The 20,875-nt window shown below is 36.9% G+C and overlaps 1 pseudogene across 1 annotated transcript in view; it reads left to right on the top strand.

Annotated features, from left to right (window-relative positions):
• Positions 1-20,875, top strand: part of LOC144295118 (U1 small nuclear ribonucleoprotein C pseudogene) — a 108,741-nt pseudogene that overhangs the window by 1,556 nt on the left and 86,310 nt on the right. Inside the window, exons 2-3 of the transcript XR_013362534.1 lie at positions 1,986-2,055; positions 5,240-5,341. The product of XR_013362534.1 is annotated as a U1 small nuclear ribonucleoprotein C pseudogene (transcript). The remainder of the gene's footprint in view (positions 1-1,985; positions 2,056-5,239; positions 5,342-20,875) is intronic.

Genomic DNA, 20,875 nt, shown 5'->3' with positions numbered 1-20,875 from the left:
AAAACTAGTCATCCTGTGATTATTGTTTATCTCTTGTTACTTATCACATTACCATAAATTTACCAACTTAAAACACATTTATTAGGAATGAAGGAATAGAAGCAGAAAAAAGCCACCTCTAGCCCGGAAGGCTGACCTATAGCCTGCTTTGTCTCCATAAGGATCAAGTATGTGTTGGTTGTTATATTCTTAAAGGGTCTCATGATTCCCTGTGCATCTCACTGATAGTTAACGTTGAGCTGAATGATAAGCACCAGAGAAACCTTGTGAACGTATGGTTTTGAGTAGAAATTGAAAGCAAACATTTATGATCTAATACTCCCTGCACATCCCCTCCCCTTTTGCTTATAATAAAAGCACCTTTTTGCACTGAAAATGTCTCAAGAATTCTTTCTTCACAGTTTGCTCGAGACCCCACATCACTGTACACATTCTGTGGGTTAGGAACCTGCACATGGCTTACCTGAATTCTCAGCTTTAAGGTCTTTCATGCAGCTACAATCAAAATCTTATCCAAGGGTCTCACCTGAGGTTTGAATGAGGAGTATCTTTTTTTTTTTTTTTTTTTTTTAAGATTTTATTTACTTACTCATGATAGACATAGAGAGAGAGAGGCAAAGACACAGGCAGAGGGAGAAGCAGGCTCCATGCAGGGAGCCTGTTATGGGACTCCATCCTGGGTCTCTAGGATCAGGCCCTGGGCTGAAGGTGGCGCTAAACCTCTGAGCCACCCAGGGATCCCTGAGTATCTGTTTCTAAACTCATGTGGTTGTTAGCAGAATTCAGTTACTTGTGAACCGTCAGACTGAGGAACTCATCTCCCTTTCAGATGTTGGTTGGAGGTTGCCTTCAGTTCCTTGTCACATTGTCCTCTCCACCTCATGGCTAATGAAGGATGGCAAAATATGCGCACATCCCCCACCGATCCCATGCCATTTTAGCAGAAGAGTTATTCTGAGCTGAGGGCAATTGTGAAGAAGGAGATGCAAGAAAAGTTTTCCCTTCTCCCTCATTTGTCCAAGGAAGGCCATAAATTTGCAAAGTTGCCCTCCTTTCTCCTTTCTACCAGGAATGCTAGAAGTAACTTACCCGAAAGAACTCTAGACCTTTGTCAAATCAAAGGTAGCATCTTCCAGTAGTTCCCTTATGTATTTGCCTTCTCATAATTTGCCACCTCTAGAAACTCAGATTCCTCTTCCTCTGTCTTGTCATTTCTCTAAAAATTTATTATTCTTTTGTTAAAATGCTATCTGAGCCCAAATTTTAGCCACTCCTTTTAGTTACTTATCACTGTTGCTTCCTTCTGAAGGCACAATACACATGTTAATAAAGTTATGTTTGTTTTTCTCTTATTAATCTGTCTTTTGTCAGTGTAATTTATAGGACTCCATCTGGAAAATCTAGGGGGTGGAGGGATTTTTTTTCCCGTCCTCTACACTTATTTCATCAAAGCTGGCATGAAAGAATCAATAAGGAGTGTCTGCTGGCAGAACAGAAATTACAATCTTATGTAATGAAATCACAAAATGACATTATGTTATCTTTGCCCACATTCCACTGGTGAGAAACAAGTTATGGGTCCTGCTCTTATTTAAGAGGAGGGAAGTACTGGGGCCTGGGTTCTAGGAAGTGGGGATCACAGCTGTGGGGCTTGGGGGCAGGGGAGGCTGGTGTACTTTAGAGCCTGCTCAGCACATTCATAAACAAAAAGTGTCACAAAGCTTTATCTGTAATTGAATTCTAGAGTTACAGATAACAGATATAGTATTTGTTCAGAAACTAGAGAAAGTAATGTACCAAAACAGATGAAAGCTATTTCTGTGACTTAGCCTAAATTGCTTATTATGGATTTATTTCCCTATCTGTAAAAGCAGATAATTGGAATAGAGGACATCTGAGGTTCTGAACCTCTATGGTTGCCAAATTACTTTAGTGAGGTTCAGTTTTAATGCTATAACATTTTATTTATTACTATTATTTTTCAGGGTGAATTCAGTCAGATAATCTGCAAATAGAAGGAACTCATCAGCTTTGAGATATTCTCATTCCCAAAAGGTATTACAAATACAATATGACTAACAATAATTTTTATTTATCATTTATAGGATAACAATTGAAGGTTGTGTTTCAGAAAGTAACTACCTCTCTTTATAACACACAAACCGATCTCTGAGCAGTGGAAACCCCCTCATTACAGGGTGCTGGCCTGGGTCTGTGAGCACTATTTAATAAGAGCTCTGTGCCAGCTGAGAATGAAGGGAAAAAATTAATTATTTTCTGTTCACCCAGAAAAAAAGAAGCACACCCTGATACAGATACTTCCCAGATACTTCTAATCTCAAGGTACAGAAAACGGATCCCAGTGAAATTTAAGGGACCATACATAAGCAGAATCATAATCAGGAGATTCACTAGATAACAGTATAAAGCCACAGCATTTGAATTAAAAAGGTGGCAAAGACAAAGAGCATGCTTTGCATTGGCAAGTTCTGAAAAGTGAGGAACACTGGATTCTATCAAAATAACAGAAGAAACTGCTTGTACAATGCCTGAATAAGCAAATGAAACAAAGTCTGCCTAAAAAGGAGCAAAAACAAGTTGAAATGATCCCACTATAATATCTCAACACATCCTTTTTGGATGCATTCTTAAACTTGGAGCTGGTAGGAAAGAATGCATAAAAATATTTTCTAAGGAGCAAATTCCATTTTTAAGTCATCAATTTCTTACAAATTGAAAAATTCACAATTTTCTTTTACAACTGTCACTTTCTGGAAAGTCAGGTTGACCTTCCTACCATGTCAATCAAAATAATTCTATCTTGAATTTTAGATTTGATTGCTTCTCTTTGTTATGTTTCCTTAGTTATACCTCTGGATAATAAATCTGCAATCTCTCTCTGTATGTGTATTTTTGAACTTCCATCCTCTTTTTCCCTTGAGCTCTGCCATCCTGATTTATTGAAAGGTATTTGAAATGACCCCTTGAACTTTTGCAGTTGAAGAATGATTCTGCCTGTCTTCCTTAGGTGTCAGGGGAAGCCCATTTTCCCTGTGGTACTCAACAATAGTAGAAGCAGCAGAAAGGAGCATCTTTAGCCTGGACCAAAGCCCAGAGCCCTCCCTGGACCAAAGCTGCATAGGGGCAACATTTTGTACAAGTCAGCAGTTGACGCAGATGGTGACTCCCATGCTATCTTCATGTCTCCGAATCTAAGGCAGCTCTGTTGAATTGGGAAGCAGTAATGAATCAGTATTCCCATGGGAAGTTTCATGAATCTGAACAGCTCCAGAGAAGCACTGCCCACGGAACAGAAGCTTTTAACCTGCACAGGTCCACACAGGCTAATTGGAACCATATTTTGGCATTTCATGGGAATGGTTCCAAAGAAAAAGCAATTGGTTTTGGAAACATCAACAATGTTTAAGATACTGGTTTAAAATGAGAAAAAAAACAACAACTGGAATTTTATTTTATTTTATTTTAACAACTGGAATTTTAGATTTAGAATAGCTATTTGGGGCTCTTGGGTTGCTCAGTGGTTGAGCGTCTGCCTTTGGTTCAGGTCATGATTCTCGGGTCCAGGATTGAGTCCTGCATCAGGCTTCCTGCGTAAAGCGTGCTTCACCCTCTGCCTGTGTCTCTGCACCTCTCTCTGTGTCTCTCATGAATAAATGATAAGATCTTTAAAAAATAATTAGCTATATGAATCACTTTGGATCTTGTTAATAAGCAGATTCTAATACAATAGGTTTATATGAGGCCCAAGGTTATTTGGTACTTCTAGCAGGTTCCAGGCTGACCACACTTGCACTAACAATGGCCTAGCTTAACCCCTGTTTAGGTGTTTAAGGATTGCTTAGAAGCAGGTAGATAGTTGGCAACAGAACTGATGGGGGAACAGAGGACTAGCTGAGGACAAAGCAGAAGCCCAGGGCAGCACATTGACAAGTTCTTGAAACAGGCAGAGGGGCATTTCTCTACGGACTCAACTGCCTCGATGTTCATACTTTGCTAAGGGCAGATGGCAATCTTAGCCCATCCCCCAGGAGCCTGTAAATCTACTTTAACATATAAAAATTCCTTTAGAAATTTCCTTTATCTCTATCCCCCAAGATACTATTGGCAATCATCCTCCAAGCACATGGCCCACCAATAGACATCTGAAGGGTCTCATGACTCAGGTTTTATTAGAAGGTAGCAAGTGACCTTTTCCCAACAATAGCCAGGCCCCTCAAGGTCCTGGAAACCTTGCTTCCAAAATTCATTAGAGTGTGCTACCCTCAAAGCCCTCCCAACTTCCAGGTATATAGCCAGCCACCCTCACAGGCCTGGGGCAGCAGCTCTTCCTGCCCACAGGTCCTGTACTTGTGCTTTAATAAAACCAGCATTTTGCACCAAAGACGTCTCAAGGGTTCTTTCTTTATCGTAGGCTCTGGACCTCACCTATATTCGAAAACATCATCAGAACCAGGACTAAAAGCTAGATTTACTGTTTCTTTTTGCCAAATATTATGCTTTCTTCCCTTGTGACATCCTCAATAATTAGCATCATTAAGTCTCAGTATATGTAGATTTTAAAGGTATCCAATTTACTGCTTATGCTAGAGGGTGTGAATTTTAATCTTTGGAGAATTTTACTTCAATAACTTTTTTTTTCTTGAAAGGTAGAATTGAGTTTTTATATTTCCTTAGCCAAAAGGTGCTTGATTATTTCTGAGTGCCTTAGTTAATAAGAAGCATAGGAAAAAAGTTTGAGAATGGAAGCTATGTACTACAATCACATACATGAGATCTTTGGCAAACCACACAGCTGAAAAATCCCAATATTTTATAACTAGGTGTCCTTCTACATGAACATTAACACATAAACAAAAGGAAAAATACTGAAATGAGAAAAATGAAAGAAAATTTGAAAGACATAGGCAAAGTTATGAACTAGAACATTTCTCTGTTAATCTCAGGAGCAAATGTACACAAAGAGGCAAAAGACTTTGAAAAGCATATTTCAATAATGCCTGATCTAAAGCAGAAAGACGGAAAGAACACGGAGCTCCATGTCCCAGAATGAAATCACAGATCAACTCCTAGGAGAAAACCTAGTTGATTTCAATTATTTGGCTTGAGTGTACGGGTTGTCTAGAAGTCCAGCAATTTAGTCATTTGAATATCGAGCATCGCCCCGAAGCAGGGCTGAATGTTTTTTCAGAAAGGAATCTCTCTCTTTCTCCCACACAAGGTCCAGTATAATACTCACAAAGGAATACACATTGAGAAAGTGTTGGAAGTGATTTTCTGGGTCAAGCTCTGCATTACAGCAAATATGGATTCAATAAGTAAAGTAAGTCTTAAATTGCTTACTCTTTTTTAGTAACCACAGTTCCTTTTTCTGCTGTTTAGATTGTAACACTAGCAAATAAATCCTTTTAATTGGCCCACCTCCAGGGCAAACAGCTCACCCCAGTAAGTAATCATGTGGAAGAGTGGAGGCTGCAGAGGTGGGGTGCATCCTGCTGAACAATCTTTGCTTTTATTTTACCAACTGATTTTAAAAGTCGGCATTGTAACTTGGCATTAAATATTTAAGAATGATATTAAGGTAAGATTGATTCATTTAACAGGCATAATGGAGTGGGGAAGCCGCATGGAGTGACTAAAGGGCTTCACAGTGGGAAATCTGTGCTAGCAGGCATCAATCTGCACCTGGTAATGGCCATGAATAGGTTCACAGTCTTGCTATTTAAATAAATTGATGTGCAATTCATCTGCTGTTTAGAGCCATTGGAAATGCACTGTACTAACTCTATTCCTTGGCAAGCATCCCAATTAAGTGCCTAGGTCATTTATTAGAGTGCCAAGTGTAGTTCAAGTTGCTACCAAGTTTTTATCATTTACCGAAATGGCAATTTATTCTAAAAGGGGTTACAGGATGGGGGGAGCAGAAGGTGTAGCAGAAAAAAACCTGGACCCAGATGAGTGCAGTTCAAATTTTGACTTCTCCACTTCTCCATTAATTGAATCTTCCCAGAGTTTTTTGTTTGCTTGATTTTTTAAATCTCTATAATGGGAAGAATAATATGCCTGATTTACCTACCTGTGAGGCACAAAACAAGATAATAAAAGTGAAAGCACATTTCAGTTTAAAAAAGTGCTATTCAAATTATGACTTACCACTACAAGCATAATTCTTGCAGGGGTACCATAATTGCCTGCTATTTATTTTCCCTAGGGTTCTACACTGTTCCTTCTCCTCCCTTTTCTGTCTTAATCAGACAATCTCAGAGCTGGGAGAATAAAAGTGTCAACCTTTTAAAAAGCTTACACCTTGAGATACAGAAGTTTGTATTTCTTGATGCTAAAATGTTCAGATTAGTCTTGTACTTTTATTAGCCACTTCTTGATGATATATAAATTGATAAAAGAGCACTTTAAAAGCACTTTAAGTAGATATGATCATAAAGAGCAGCTAGCTAATTTGAAAATTTTATTTATTTTATAATGACTTTTAATAGATTTTTATTTGATTCCAGTTATCTTGAAACATGCCATTCTTTTTTTTTTTTTTTTTTTGAAACATGCCATTCTTTCTTCTAATATTGTCCAGTTGAACATGTTGGTGAATTGGTTACAGAATTTAGAAATGTGATTTATTTCTTTTAATTTTAGAGAAGTAGAAGAAGTTAAATCCATGTGTTGTATTGAAATGGAAGTTCTAAAAACAAAGGCTTCCTTTTCAAAAATGAATTGGCTCCCATTGCAAAGTCTGAAACAAGTAGTAAGACGGGTTGTAACCATTTGTGGTGCATGTTTCTCTGCTAATTCAATTAAACAAAGTGCACAATAACCCACTAAAAGTCCACTGATAAAGATGCATATTAGGAATTATATTGACTTCAGTTGTTTAGCATTCAAATCCCTTTGTTGTTTCCCTTTCTAATTATCTTGTGCACATTATTACATATATAATACTTAATAAGATGGCTGATTACAGTTTGTTATTACTTAATCATTAATGTCCAATACACTTTAACATCCTCTGTGATTATATCTGATGTCTATTTTGGCTAAAGCCAAATGAAGATATTTTCTTTTTTTAAAAAAATATTTTATTTATTTATTCATGAGAGACACAGAGAGAGAGGCAGAGACACAGGCAGAGGGAGAAGCAGGCTCCATGCAGGGAGCCCGAAGTGGGACTCCATCCCGGGTCTCCAGGATCACGCCCTGGGCTGAAGGCAGGTGCTAAACTGCTGAGCCACCTGGGCTGCTGGAAGATATTTTCATTAAGGGCAAGCAGTGCAATGATAACTCAACTACATTCAGAGAGACCCTATGCAATGTTATCTTCTATGTTGCAAGGTGGTATTTTCCAACCGTTGACAATTGCCTTGGCAATTGCCATTATATGGACTATAACTCATCTGTCTACTTAGCCTTCCTTTTCTGATTTTTATCTTTCTTGGCTGTCACCAGAGTAATGTGTTTCTACAAGAATCTTGTTGGTATCAAGTTCTTTTGCTTAAGAATCAGCATGTGCAAAGAATATTGGTTATAATAATAAAGTTTAGTGGAAAAACAGCTGGCCACTCTCTTCCCAGCTTTAGTTGGAACAGAGTTTCTAATATTCTCTAGTTGAACATTCTTCACAAGATAGTAAGAAACAGTGGTAGTAGCTGATTAGAGGGATAGCAGGATACTGCTAAAATAGACTGCTATCTGGATTTTTGACATGAATAGATACTCGATTCTCTGATTAATTTTTTACGTAATAAAAATCCAGTAGAACTCACAGTTCCTTTCTTTAATTCAACTCCTCCACTTCCCCATACAGTATAGTAATTCTGTAGTCATATTTTTGTTAAACTACAGTATTCAAAATATAAAAACTCATGCTACTTCTACAAATATAAAATGAACACATGCCAAGATTTTTATTAAACTTGATAACTAATGAGGGGTTTATTAAAATGCTATAATTCATTCAAAGGACAATCTGAAGAACAAAACCTCTCTAAACAATCTGGATGATGAAATGGATTTGTGAACAGATGCAAAACTCAATGTCCTATGGGCACTGAGGTAATGTTTGAAGCCACATTTTCTATAGGGTGGATATTCATTCTATCCCTACCAGACAAAATATAATTGCATTTCAAGGGCAAGAATCATATGCATTACCATGAATTTCATACAATATAAAGAATTATTAAATGGTCTTGCCAAAGACAATAAAAAAATGAAGAACCTTATAGAACCAGATATCTCCAAAGGATTTGCTAGGCCACACCAGGGAGTATGTTTTCACTATAAGGATATTCAGTGTTCTTTTGCCCATTTCAAAGTCTTTTATAATTTACCCTAACACTTGTAACTGGATGATACTATTCTGAGTATATCAAGATTTTCCAGCTTGATGTCCACTAAAGTTATCTCCCTGACCACTAGAAGCCACCATTAACAAGGCTGTGAATTCTTTTTCTTTATTTCCTCTCTTTGCCCTCATACCCATGGTCCTCCTTACTAACCATGCTCTACTCTTACCTCCCAAAAATATGCATGAGCAGATACTCTTGGAATTTGTAGTCTGTAATACAAATACTTTAATAATGTTACTAATACAATATCATGAACAGGAGAAAGAAAGAAAGAAAGAAAGAAAGAAAGAAAGAAAGAAAGAAAGAAAGAAAGAAAGAAAAGAAAGAAAGAAAAAGAGTCTCTCAAAGAGGCCAAATAATGGCTTTGCCCTTAGAGTATCTCTAGGCTTGAGAAAGAGAAAAGAGAAAAATACATTCCTACTAAAAATGGAATAGCACATGGATAGAGGTTTACTCTCTTTCTATATTCCAGCCCTATGAATATGTAACTTAGTCTGTTTTCCTTAATAACATTTTCCCACCAGGTTTCTGTCTGCCTCTGTTCCAGAATGTTCAACTTTGACTTCTTCTTTCTTGCAAAAATGTCCAGGGGATGGGGCTCCATCAATTCCTGACTACTTCTTGGAAAATTTATCTGGTCACATAGATTCCAAACAAGCCTGGCTCTCCTCATGCTACCATAATCAGAGACTCAGATAGTGAGACCCATTGGACTTGGAAAACCAAGTGGTGCTGGAAGGTGGTGTTAGAAGTCTAAATATAGGAACACACTTAGGGATCACTTATAAAGATACTTTCCCTAGGGCCTTGAACCTGGAATGCCAAATTATAACAGAGATTTGCCCGGGGCAGATGGCCAGAGGAGCTATGGAAACATAGGCTAAAGATGACACAGATCATATAAGGGCCAATAATTATGTTATTTTAGTCTGCACAAAGATGAATCCCAGATTAAGGTCCACATGAAAAATAGGCAACCCAGGGATCCCTGGGTGGCTCAGCGGTTTGACTCCTGCCTTTGGCCCAGGGTGTGATCCTGGAGTCCCGGGATCGAGTCCCACATCAGGCTTCCTGCATGGAGCCTGCTTCTCCTCTGTCTGTGTCTCTGCCTCTCTCTCTCTCTCTCTCTCTCTCTCCCTGTGTCTCTCATGAATAAATAAATAAAATCTTAAAAAAAAAAAAGAAAAATAAGCAACCCAAGAAGATCCAGCAACAGAGATTGAGAAGTATTCCAAGAAATTAAGGCAGATGACAGGAATGTGGAGCATGGGCTGAAGACCAGAGGCTAGAGTGGTACGGTAAGCCTGACCTAAAGCTGAAAGCCTTGGTTGCTCTGGGTCATGGGTTGGTGTCATTGCAAGCAGTATGTATATGGAGGAGAGTGAGCTTCTGAATGGTTAATATGACTCTTTTCTGTACTAGAGATCTGTAGGGGTGGAAGGCAGTAAGGAGGAGTCAAGTAGTTTATAAGAAATTGTCTCTGAGCTAATCTATAGTTTCTATAACTAAGAACTCCTAAGGAGACATGACATTGGAAGCATAAGGACTTGCCACTGATGTTTTAGGTGTATAGCACAGAGGCTGCTGTGAAGCTCTGTCTTCAGTTACAGGACCTCCCATGATTCCAGGTGGTTAGTGAACCCACTGCCAAGTATCTGTGCTTATCAAGTAGCTTTTGTGGATTAATAAATCACAAAAATATTTTATCTTAAATTTTAACCTTATTGGCCCTCACAGAGCAATAAAGTCAATAAAAATGAGGTTCATTTACCCTTAAGTGATTAAAATCTTGATTTTTAATAGACACTGGATGTCTAGACAGTCAACTGAATCCTTTTTAAAGTGCATTAAAACCTCCATTTTTATAAAATAGAAGGGTACTCCAGCTGCTTAAAGGCAAAAATTCTGTGTCAGATATTTACATTAAGTCTACCCTACTATTTCTGACCATTTGATCCTTAAAGTAGCACGGCAACACACTTATATACATTCCTAAGTAGATACATGCAGGAAATTCTTTTATCCCATTACAGTTTCCTAGAACTAATGACATAGTATGAACACCGTAAGTTAAGCTAAATTCTTAGGTACTTATGTGCTGTCTCTGAAACTGGGTTTTGAGAGAGAGATTTCCAAAGTGATAATTTTTCCAAGTTAAAAGAGATATTAGGGAAGAGGAAGGCTTAGAATTTGAAATGTCTGTAGGAATTGGTATTGTAATCTTAAACTAACTAGTACCACTACCGTGGCTTTAAGGGAGCACTGCCCTGTTCAGTGCAGAAACTTCAAAAATCATATTGCCTTGCCCTGCTTTCTAACTTAAAAATAAGTTTTAAAAAAGGCTTAAAATTTATCAAAATCTTTCTCAATCTATTAAACAATATAAAACTTACCTCCCTGTTGAGTCATATATGTTGATGGGATCATCCAGGTTTTGGTGTAGGACTTTTATAAAAAGCTAGTAACTGAAGCAATCTGTAACTTATAACTCTCAATAATGAAACTAAAAAAATACCTGTTTCACGATGTTTGACTGAATTCATATAATGTATGAAGGAAATACTTTTTGTTGAAGATTAATTATTTTGAAATGTGTCACCTAAAATTATCACTAAAGGAAAGTAATTTGTAGTCTGCTCATATGAGCTTGTTGAAATAGATATTCTGTTTAATTTCCCAATGTGATGAATATTGATAAATAATATAATTTTGAAAAATTACAAATGAGTTGTTGTGTCCATTATTTATTCCCTACAGATGACTGAGCAGATCTAGTTCAGTAGTTCTTTTTTTTATTAATAACTAACTGTACATATAGATTACAAAGCAGCTGAAGTCAGTGACACCCTCTACATGTCCCTGCTACTAAAGCTCCCCATGTGACTTTGTTTCCTCATTCATAATAATTGATTTTATCATTAGACTGTTTTGAGGATTAAATACATCAATACATGGAAAGTTTAGGTCTTGGCATGCATTCAATACTCAATAAATAACATTTATTATTATACTATTACTTGTATTATTGGCTGCCCTACTCAAGTTGTGAGTAGACTGTGTGCACTTGTGCACTGGCCTCAGCTGGGTTGTGATTATTCTTTCACACCTTCCCTCTTCATAGATACCTGTCTATGGAACAGGTATCTTCTTCTTAGGTTTCTTCTCTGAGCTGTAAAATCTCTGAGCCAAAGCTGTCCTGTACTGTTTTGCAGACTGGATCTTATGTAACTCCAGGGGGAACCCTTTATATTGTGGTCATCATATTGGGAGTGTCATTATGATAATCTGCAGATATCACAAACTGTATTGAAAAAATGTTTATATCAATTTGTACAAAGTCTACTTTTGGGCTAGTGGAGGTGCAATTATTCATCATCATTGAGCTTTCACTAATTTATAAATATAGATGAGATAGACAGAAAGCTAGACTTGGCCTGTATTCTCTGAGGCTGAGGAAGTAGGTGGCTGAGAGATATTTGGTAACTGAACAAGATTAAATGATCTTTGATATAAGAATGAAGTTGCATCAATTCTGATATGAACTTTAGGATAGGAGATCTTAAATCCTTTTGGTTGTATTGCTCAAAGCTGTGCCTGAGACATTGATCTGCAGCCACAGGAATTAAATAGCCTCCACAAAACAACAGGACCTTATACTACTTCTTTGAAAGTCAACTTTCTCATTTAAAAATTAGGCTAATAGCACTTGCTGACTGTCTGATTCTGATAATCTGAAATGCTCATGTTTGGGAAAGCAACTCATAAGTGTAAGATTATTATATTTTGTTTCACATCTTTTGAAAGAAATTCCCTTGATTTCTTTACTTATCATACTTTGCTTTATATCTGCTTTCTTTCTACTTACTTCTTGAAAGCCTGCATGGGGCAAGATTGAGCAGGTGATGGCTCTAGCTTGCAATTCATGGTGTCAAAGCAGCTGTTAAAAGCTGCATCTCAGGAAAGGGCTTGATCTGATTTTCAATTCATGAAACCCATTGAAACGGAATTTGAGGTTGTGAAAAGGAATCCTGACAAGAAAGCAGGTTTGTAGAGTTTGGTGGGAAGTGAATCTGGAAGTGATTCTTGAGCTGAAGAGTCACCTTGTGGGAACCATTTTTTCTGGTTTATTTGGCTGTTACTATGACTGTAGACTCAGAGGTACTGGGAGCTCTCAGAAGCAGAGCCCTGAATGGACAGAATCCAACCACCTTAAGATCATGGGCACTAAAATTCAAATTGACACTTGAAGAATCTGAACATTTGGATTAAAAGAGACAGCTTGTTTCTGTCCTTAAACATGTGGTACCCTAGACTAAAGACTGAGCAACCCTGCATTTAGTAAGCAAGGCTTAAGTGGAACATAAGTTGATGCTTTAATAGAGTGAGAATGGATGCTCCTAGTTCCCATAAACATTCATTTTTTTCCAGCTCATGTGCACCTTTTCTCAGGGATGAGATCAATCTTTTTGAAATGAGGAAATGAACTGTGTCACTAGCCCTCAGAGTTATGAGTGGATGTTCAGCCTCACATAGGTGCAGCAAATAATTCAGCATATTAGAAATGTTATGTCAGATGCTTTTAGCCTGTATTTACAAAAAATCTTATTAAATTTTAATTCTTTAAGATTTCAACATATCTTGCCTATTTCTAAAATTCTTTTTTAAAACGTGGGAATAGCTGGTGATTTTTACAGTTCTTTTTTTTTTTTTAAAGACCCACTGATATTATAGATCTTTGTAGCTAGAAGGGACCTTAGACATAATGTAGTCATATACCTTCAATTTAAAGATGAGCTACTGAGGCTAGGAGTTGTGATATGATTGTCCAAGGTCACAGCAGAAAGTTGTAGAGCTGGGATTCAAATCAAGTTTTCCTTTTTCTCTTTCCTCTCCACTGCACTATTAAAAAAAAAAAGTAAAGCAGTTTTCACTCATCAGTGTCAACTTAAAGTTTTGGTAAAAGATTTGTGGAACTCAGCTACATATACATAATGGTTAAGAACATAGGTTAATATCTGACCTTGTCTCTGTTCCAGCTCTTTCATCTCTGTGACTTTGGCAAATTATCTAATCTTTCCAAGTTGTAGTTTCCTCATTCATAAAAAGCAGAAGATGACAGTAAGACAGTACATATCTCACTTAAACCACACAATTAAATGATGAAGTATGATCCATTCACATAGGACTGCTTAATAAATATTAGATATTATTTTATGTTTACATCTGAAAAGCCAAATTTTTTGGTTTAGAGTTTTCTGCAGTGGAAAAATGTTACAATCGATAGTCCTAAAGGAATTTTGGAATCCTGATGGATTGAGGTGTTTAAAAATCAAACATTTCATTTACATAGGCTTCAGTTTTCTTAAGGAAGATCTCACAGGATCTTAAGGAAGATTTTCTTAAGGAAAATCTCACAGGATTTTTTAAATTAGACAATTAGTTTCAATTATTTTGCAATTTGATAGCAAGTATAAGAACTTTTCCAAGGGGGAAAAACTGGTCAAGTCAGTTTTCTTCATTTGCTTATGCTCCTTCAGTTTAAATGCTCTTATCTTTTCCTGCCTGTCCAATTTTCACTCATTCTTTATAGTCTTGCCTCAAATGCAGTAGGAACCAGATACTAGTTTCTTGTGTTTTCTCTTGAAAAACATTTGTCCGGCAGCCCATGTGGCTCAACGGTTTAGCGCCGCCTTCGGCCTAAGGTGTGATCCTGGAGACCTGGAATCAAGTCCCGTGTCAGGCTCCCTGCATGGAGCCTGCTTCTCCCTCTGCCTGTGTCTGTGCCTTTCTCTCTCTCTGTCTCTCATGAATAAATAAATACATTTAAAAAAAAGAAAAACATTTGTCACTATTATTAACAAGTTTCAACATGGATGTTGCATCTTCCAGCTAGTCTTTAGCACCCTATCCACTCCTAGATTTGATATCTCTCTGCACCACAGCACCCTGTACTTCCCCCACCGTAGAACTTGGAGAAGTGACATCATGGTTAGAGCAAAGGCCCTGCCACCACATTGCATAGGTTGAAATTTATCTCTTGCCATTTCCTAGATATTTGATTTTGAGTAGCTTACATGTCCTCTCTCTCCTTGTTTTTCCCTTTCTAAAATGGGACTTTAAATAGTGCCTGTCTCAGGTAGTCAGCATTGAGTATTAAATGGCTAATTAAAAAAAAAAAAGGCTAATTCATTTAAGCACAAAATAAATGCTAAATAGTATTATTTAAATAATATATTTATTTAAATATATTTAAATAATAATAATACTATTATTATTATTCTTATTATTAGAGAGAGCAGGGGTGGGGGTTGGAGAGTAAAGGGAGAGAGAGAGAGAATCCTAAACAGACTCCATGCTCAGCATGAGCCTGACTCAGGGCTTGATCTCAAGACCCTAACGTCATAACCCATGCCAAAATCAAGAGTCAAGTGCTTAATGGACTGAGACACTCAGGACTAACATTTGTTAGTTGTTAATATTATCTTATAGTGTCATGAGTTTCCTACTTGTCAATATATCCTTCCAGACTGTAAACTCCATGGTCTGCAACTCCATGGTCTGCATTCTTGATTGTCTTGTCATGACATTCTTTAAGGCTAAGCAAAAATATTCATTTAGAATGGAAGTGAAGATGTGAGATATCTAAGTTCAGGAATTATATTTTATTCACCTGTATACAGTCAGTGCCTAATAGAGGCCTGGCTCAGTAATACTTAATAAATATTCCATAAATGAATGAATGAATTCATAGTTTTCCTGAGGTCTTCTCCAAAACCTTCTCTTTGCTAAGCCTGGGAATTAAGTGCTAATTCCTTTGTGTTCTCGGATTCTCACAGCACTTGGCTGTTTCCTTTCCCATAGCATTTATGCATGACTGCCCTGCATTATACTTGTTTGTGCTTCTTTTTCCCTGACCAGTTTTTGAGCTCCTTGAAGATGAAGCCTGTGTTCATGTTACTCCTTTCGCACTTAGCACAGTGTAAGTGCCCAAGGTATGTTTGCTGCAAAATGAAACTAAAAAACAATCACTTTTGTCAAGTATGATCTGGAACATGTTGACAATCTTACTGATCACTGAGTTCCTGCTTCCATCATGATTTCACTTGAAAAAGATGTTAAAAATGAGTTGCCTTAGAAGAAAAAAAAAAGGAACTTATTTTAAGAAGTGTCAAGTAATCATTCGCAGAAAAAATTCCAGAGGTTGTTTCCTATTTGCTCCTAACTCCATATTCTATTACTTAGAATTTCATACTGTATTTCTTTTTTTTTTTAATTTTCTCTTTCACACTGTGGTACGTGTCAGATATTATTTAAAAGACAAAATGAACTTCATCTTAATTTAAGCTACTGAACTTCCATACTATTCTCTAGAGGCACCAGGGCAGCTTGTTATAATATGGACTTCGAGAGAAAGTTGAATCAGCACCTCAGAAATGCAATTTGTAGCTGAACACAGCATCCAATGTTGTCTGTGTTTTTATTTCAATAGCACTCATGTCAGGGCTAGAGCACATATTCTTTCCCTGGTTTGTTAGTTCTGCCAAAATGTCATTCTTGTCAAAGTGTCTACAGAGGCCCACAGTAGACATTAAAAATGTAGCCTTGTGAAAGATTGCTCTTAATATGATTTAGCTTTTGAAGTCAAGATGCTTTTCTTTATAAGCATCCGGTTTCTGTCATACCCCAGCATGAATAGTTCTTGAGTGTTTGCCTTTCATAAAGGAACTAGTTTGTTGAAGTATTGTCACACAACTAGTAATTAGGCATTAAAATTATCCCCAAATTCTGCCAGAGTACTAAGGGCTACACAGGTTTATTGACACCTAATGAGTCAGACTCATTTAAAAAATTTATTTGTCATGCTCCTATATTACCCAGTACAAATCCTTTGCACATCAAGCCCAGTGCATAAAATTAAAAATTGTTTGGCTGGTACTTGACAGATTTGTTAAGAGGAACAATTCTGGAGTTACATGCCTGGTAGACAAGCCTTGTTAATTGAAAAGTAACTCACTGTAGTTGTTCTTCCCAAAATATTTACTTTTCTAATTCCCAGAGAAATTGTTCCTTTTCTGAAAACGTCAAAAAACTAAGTTATGTTGTTGTAAAATAATATAAAGTAGTTTGTCTCATTTCTAGAGGAAAAGGCCTTGTTGGAAATAAAATAAATTGACTTGTTTCACTAATAAAAGCTTCCATTTTTTTTAAAAAAAGCCCATCAAGCCCAGTGCATAAAATTAAAAATGCATGAAACTTTGATCTCCTTTTTTTATTAATCATGCCAGATAATTATACACAGATGTCATCCTCTGTCTAATGGCAGATGCTTTCTGACCCCCCAAAATAATGTTGAATATTTGTTGTGTATACTTAACAGGGAACTGAGATATGTATAACGCAAACCATACTCCTTTTATTATATCATGAGTTGAAAATTATACCTGCATTATACTTAGGGATAATTTTAATTAGGAATATCTGACAGCTAATCCAAGGATAATGAATTTAAGGGCTTAAATGAACAAGGATAAAAAATTGTAAAAATAGATCAAATTAACTTTTAAATTAAAGTAAATATCATTTTGATAATGTTTCAAGACTTACATTTGAAATTCTTTGTTTAGCTTACCTAATATGTTACCTGAAATAAATAACCAAATAGTGATCATTCTATAATCACATGGTATTGCATCTAGTAAAATATACAGGGCACAATGCCATTTAAACAGTGTCATGTAAGGGTGCCCAAGTGGTTTAGTCAGTTAAGTATCTGATTCTTGATCTTGGCTGAGGTCATGATCTTGGGGGTCATGAGATAGTACCCCATACTGGCTTTGTCCCTGTCGTGGAGCCTGCTTAAGATTCTCTCCCACTGCCCCTCCCTGCTCCACTTTCCCTCTCCAAAAAAAGCAAGCCTGAAAGAATAATTTAGTTCAACATGAGAATATTGGAAGGAATAGAGCTTCAGAAAGAGGGAATCACATGGATACAGACAGGAAGACTTGGAATAGAACAACATATTCTTATCTGGTTACAGCTTTGGGGATAAGGCTGGAGAGGCAGAGACCAGATCATGAAGGGTCTCTTATTTGGATTAATTCTTCAAAGTGATCTAGGGGCCCTGAACCACTTGCTAGTGGTTATTATTTAAACAGGCTAGTGAATATGGTGCAATTTCATTTTTGTGTTAGAAAGCCCACTCTGATAACCATGATAAAGTTAGACCAAGGAGGCCAAGGTGGTTTTTGTAGTACTTCAGATACGAAATGATATAGTCCTCAATGGACATGATAGTAATAAAATGAAAGGAAGGAAGGAATTAGAAATATTAAGAATCGGCAGAACTTAGCTACATGTACCTATATTAATAGAAATTTGACCAAGTCAGAAACCATCAAGCCGGTTTTGCTATGTTCTAGTTGCCTCAGGGGGATATGGAGCAAAGAGAGGGTAGACATAGCCAACACATTTTGTTGGCTTTCAAAAGCAGGAGGTTTAGGAGAATTGGGCGGAATTTGCAGAGTTCCCTTAACAAAGGAGTAGGATGTATGGGAATAATAGCTTGCTATTTAAAAAAAAAAAGGAAAAGAAAGAATTTTCCCTGAATTGAAAAAAAATTCCCCTTTTAGTGAAAGAAAGAGATCAGAAGAATTTAGCTAAGTGGTTCTGGCTCCAACTTCTTTGTGAGATGGCAGTCAAGATGTTGGTCAGCGTTACAGTTATGATAGTTTTACTGAGGTGAAGGATCTGCTTCTGCTTATGGAGGTGGCAAGACTGGAGAAGGAATGGTCACAGGATGCATTTTGGCTGATAGAACTAAGAGCAATTTTGAGACAAGATGTCTGTACTGCAAGTGTCGCCCCTTGGGCCTAAGGGAATCAGGTGGGCAGAGACAGCAAATGTTCAACAGAAGCAGTTAAACCGATGTCCCAATAATTAGAGAATACCACCCCATTGTGTGACAATGCTTCCACCTTAGTAACCATGAGATGATCTTGAGGGAAATCTTGAAAACAGGTAAGGTTAAGTTTGCCACTAACTCTGGTTTTCTTATCATTAAAATCATCTATGAAGATTTCATTTTGCGTATCTGTGCAAAATGTGAGTATCACAGATACTCCCAATGACACTGTGGAATGTAGCTTCTTAGTTCTGAAATGTCTATAAACTAGCAGCTTTGGTTGTACTGTATTTACAGAGAAGTTTGGGAGATAGCCAGGCTGTTTGACACCCATATATTCAGCGACTTATTCACAAGAATTAGGGCACATGGACTGCCCTAATTCTTCAATCAACTTCAGGAAAATTGCATGTTTAAATGTAGTTCTTTTGTCCTCTGTTGTTACATGATCCTGATTTCTCATTAGATCATTGATTATCTTTGTTTAAAAACTCTCCTTGAACTCATATAGGAGCATATTGATAAAGAACAATAAAATATTTTTCAGTTAGTTAAAATGTAAATTCACTATTGATTCAGATTTATAGTTGATGAAGAACTCTTAAACCTTTACAGGCTTTTAAAAAAACATAGTTCATAACCTATCTGTGTTTTCAGCTTCTTCAGAGTTTTCCAGATTTCTCTTTAGAATTATCTAGTTTTATGTGAAGATCCTGAATACCAAGTTCGAAGAAGGAGATGGTCATTCATTCATGCATGCATTCATTCCTTTTTTGAATGAATATTTATTGAGAATATCCTGTGTGTCAGGTGCTATTGTAGGAAACTATGATACATGCTGAACAAGGTAGGCCAGCTCCTTGTACCTTGGAGCTTACACTGTTGTGAGGAAGATAGACAATATACAATGGGATGAGTGGTATAATGCATGTAAAGTACTTACTACATGGCCTGGTAGCATAATAAGTGCTCCATAAATTATTGTTATCATTATTTATTATGACTTCTATTATTGTTATATGGGTGCAGTTGGACCATCTCTTTGGGAAGTCACTATGCTGTCTTTGGAGTCGGGTTCCCTGTAGTTACAGTGCTTTTAGATAAGATCACTAAGGTCATCAGTCTCAAAAGCTGCCTTGGTGTCTGGCATCAGGAGAATCTATTTTGGAGGAAGTTCTGACCTGCCTATGTCCCCTGAGTCTAAACTAAAGGAGATATTGCTAGTAATCACCTCCCATTGCCCTACAACCACATTTCCATCATCTAGAATACATCATTACAATTTTTTTCTTCACTGTTTCCCTTCTTCATTAGTGTGATATGTCAAAACAGACACAGCATATCAATCATTTCATGGAAGGACACAATAGCAATTTGGGGAGTAATGAAAATGATTACCAGGTTGATAGCAAATTTACTATTGACAATCTGATAAGATAGTTGTTTCACATAGTACAAATGTTAAATGAACCTGAAAAAAAAGCTGAGATGCCAGTATAAGTAGCAATGGAAGACTAAAGTTTACTCATAAATCTGACATATGATCAAATATTTCTCATCCTGGTAAGTACTTAAGGATCTAGATTGGAAAATATCAACTAAGACTTTCTACAACATAGACTAGAACATGTAACCTAATCTCTTAGTCATGGGCAGTTTTTAAATATTAATAATTAATATTAATAATAATAATAGCATACCCTGTTGGGTTTGTCTGATATCTCAACTTTCATCTCTGTTTAACTTTTAATCTTATTTATTTAGTTGTCCATTCAGTCATTAAGACCTTTAATTTTATTTATTTATTTTTTAAAAGATTTTATTTATTTATTCATGAGAGGCACAGAGAGAGAGAGAGAGAGAGAGAGAGAGGCAGAGACACAGGCAGAGGGAGAAGCAGGCTCCATGCAGGGAGCCCAATCTTGGACTCGATCCCGGGTCTCCAGAATCACACCCTGGGCCAAAGGCGGTGCTAAACTGCTGAGCCACCCAGGGCTGCCCAAGACCTTTAATTTTAAAAACAAATGTGGGGACTATTACAAAATTGTCATTTTTTTTATACAGCCAAGGAGGAGCATTTAAGCTATTTTTATCTGTTATCATCATCATTTAATAAAAGAAGGGACATTCCAAATACCAAAAAGGCAGGAAGGGTATAATCTCAGAATAACAGACAGTTCTATAAATGAATAAAGTTAATTTTATAAAATTTCTCCACAGCTTATTTTTCTCATTTTCTGGGCACCGTGGGACAAGCTGTTACAGATTGGTACCAGATAAATATGATTCTTTAGTGATTTTATATAAACACACTGTGCCTTCCTACATGCTTGTGAGGACTAGTACCACAGCAAATTCTTCTCATTCTTCCTTGCTAGGGCTCACCAGTACTGGACTCAGAGAAGGCACTCAGTGAGGTTGTAACAGGTTACACTTCACTATAGGAGTAGTCTACTAACAAGAGCTGTGTGAAATCAGAAAGGATCACTTGTGTGTCAATAAGTTGTACATCATTAGAGATCGTCAAGCAGACTGACTTGAATGACTTGCCGGGAAGAATTGAAAAGGCATTTAAAAGAAATCTGATTTTAATCTAAAA

Source organism: Canis aureus, chromosome 23 (assembly GCF_053574225.1).
Source record: "Canis aureus isolate CA01 chromosome 23, VMU_Caureus_v.1.0, whole genome shotgun sequence".
Lineage (NCBI taxonomy): Eukaryota > Metazoa > Chordata > Mammalia > Carnivora > Canidae > Canis > Canis aureus.
Note: the sequence above shows the minus strand (reverse complement) of the source record. Positions and strands in the feature narration are given on the sequence as shown.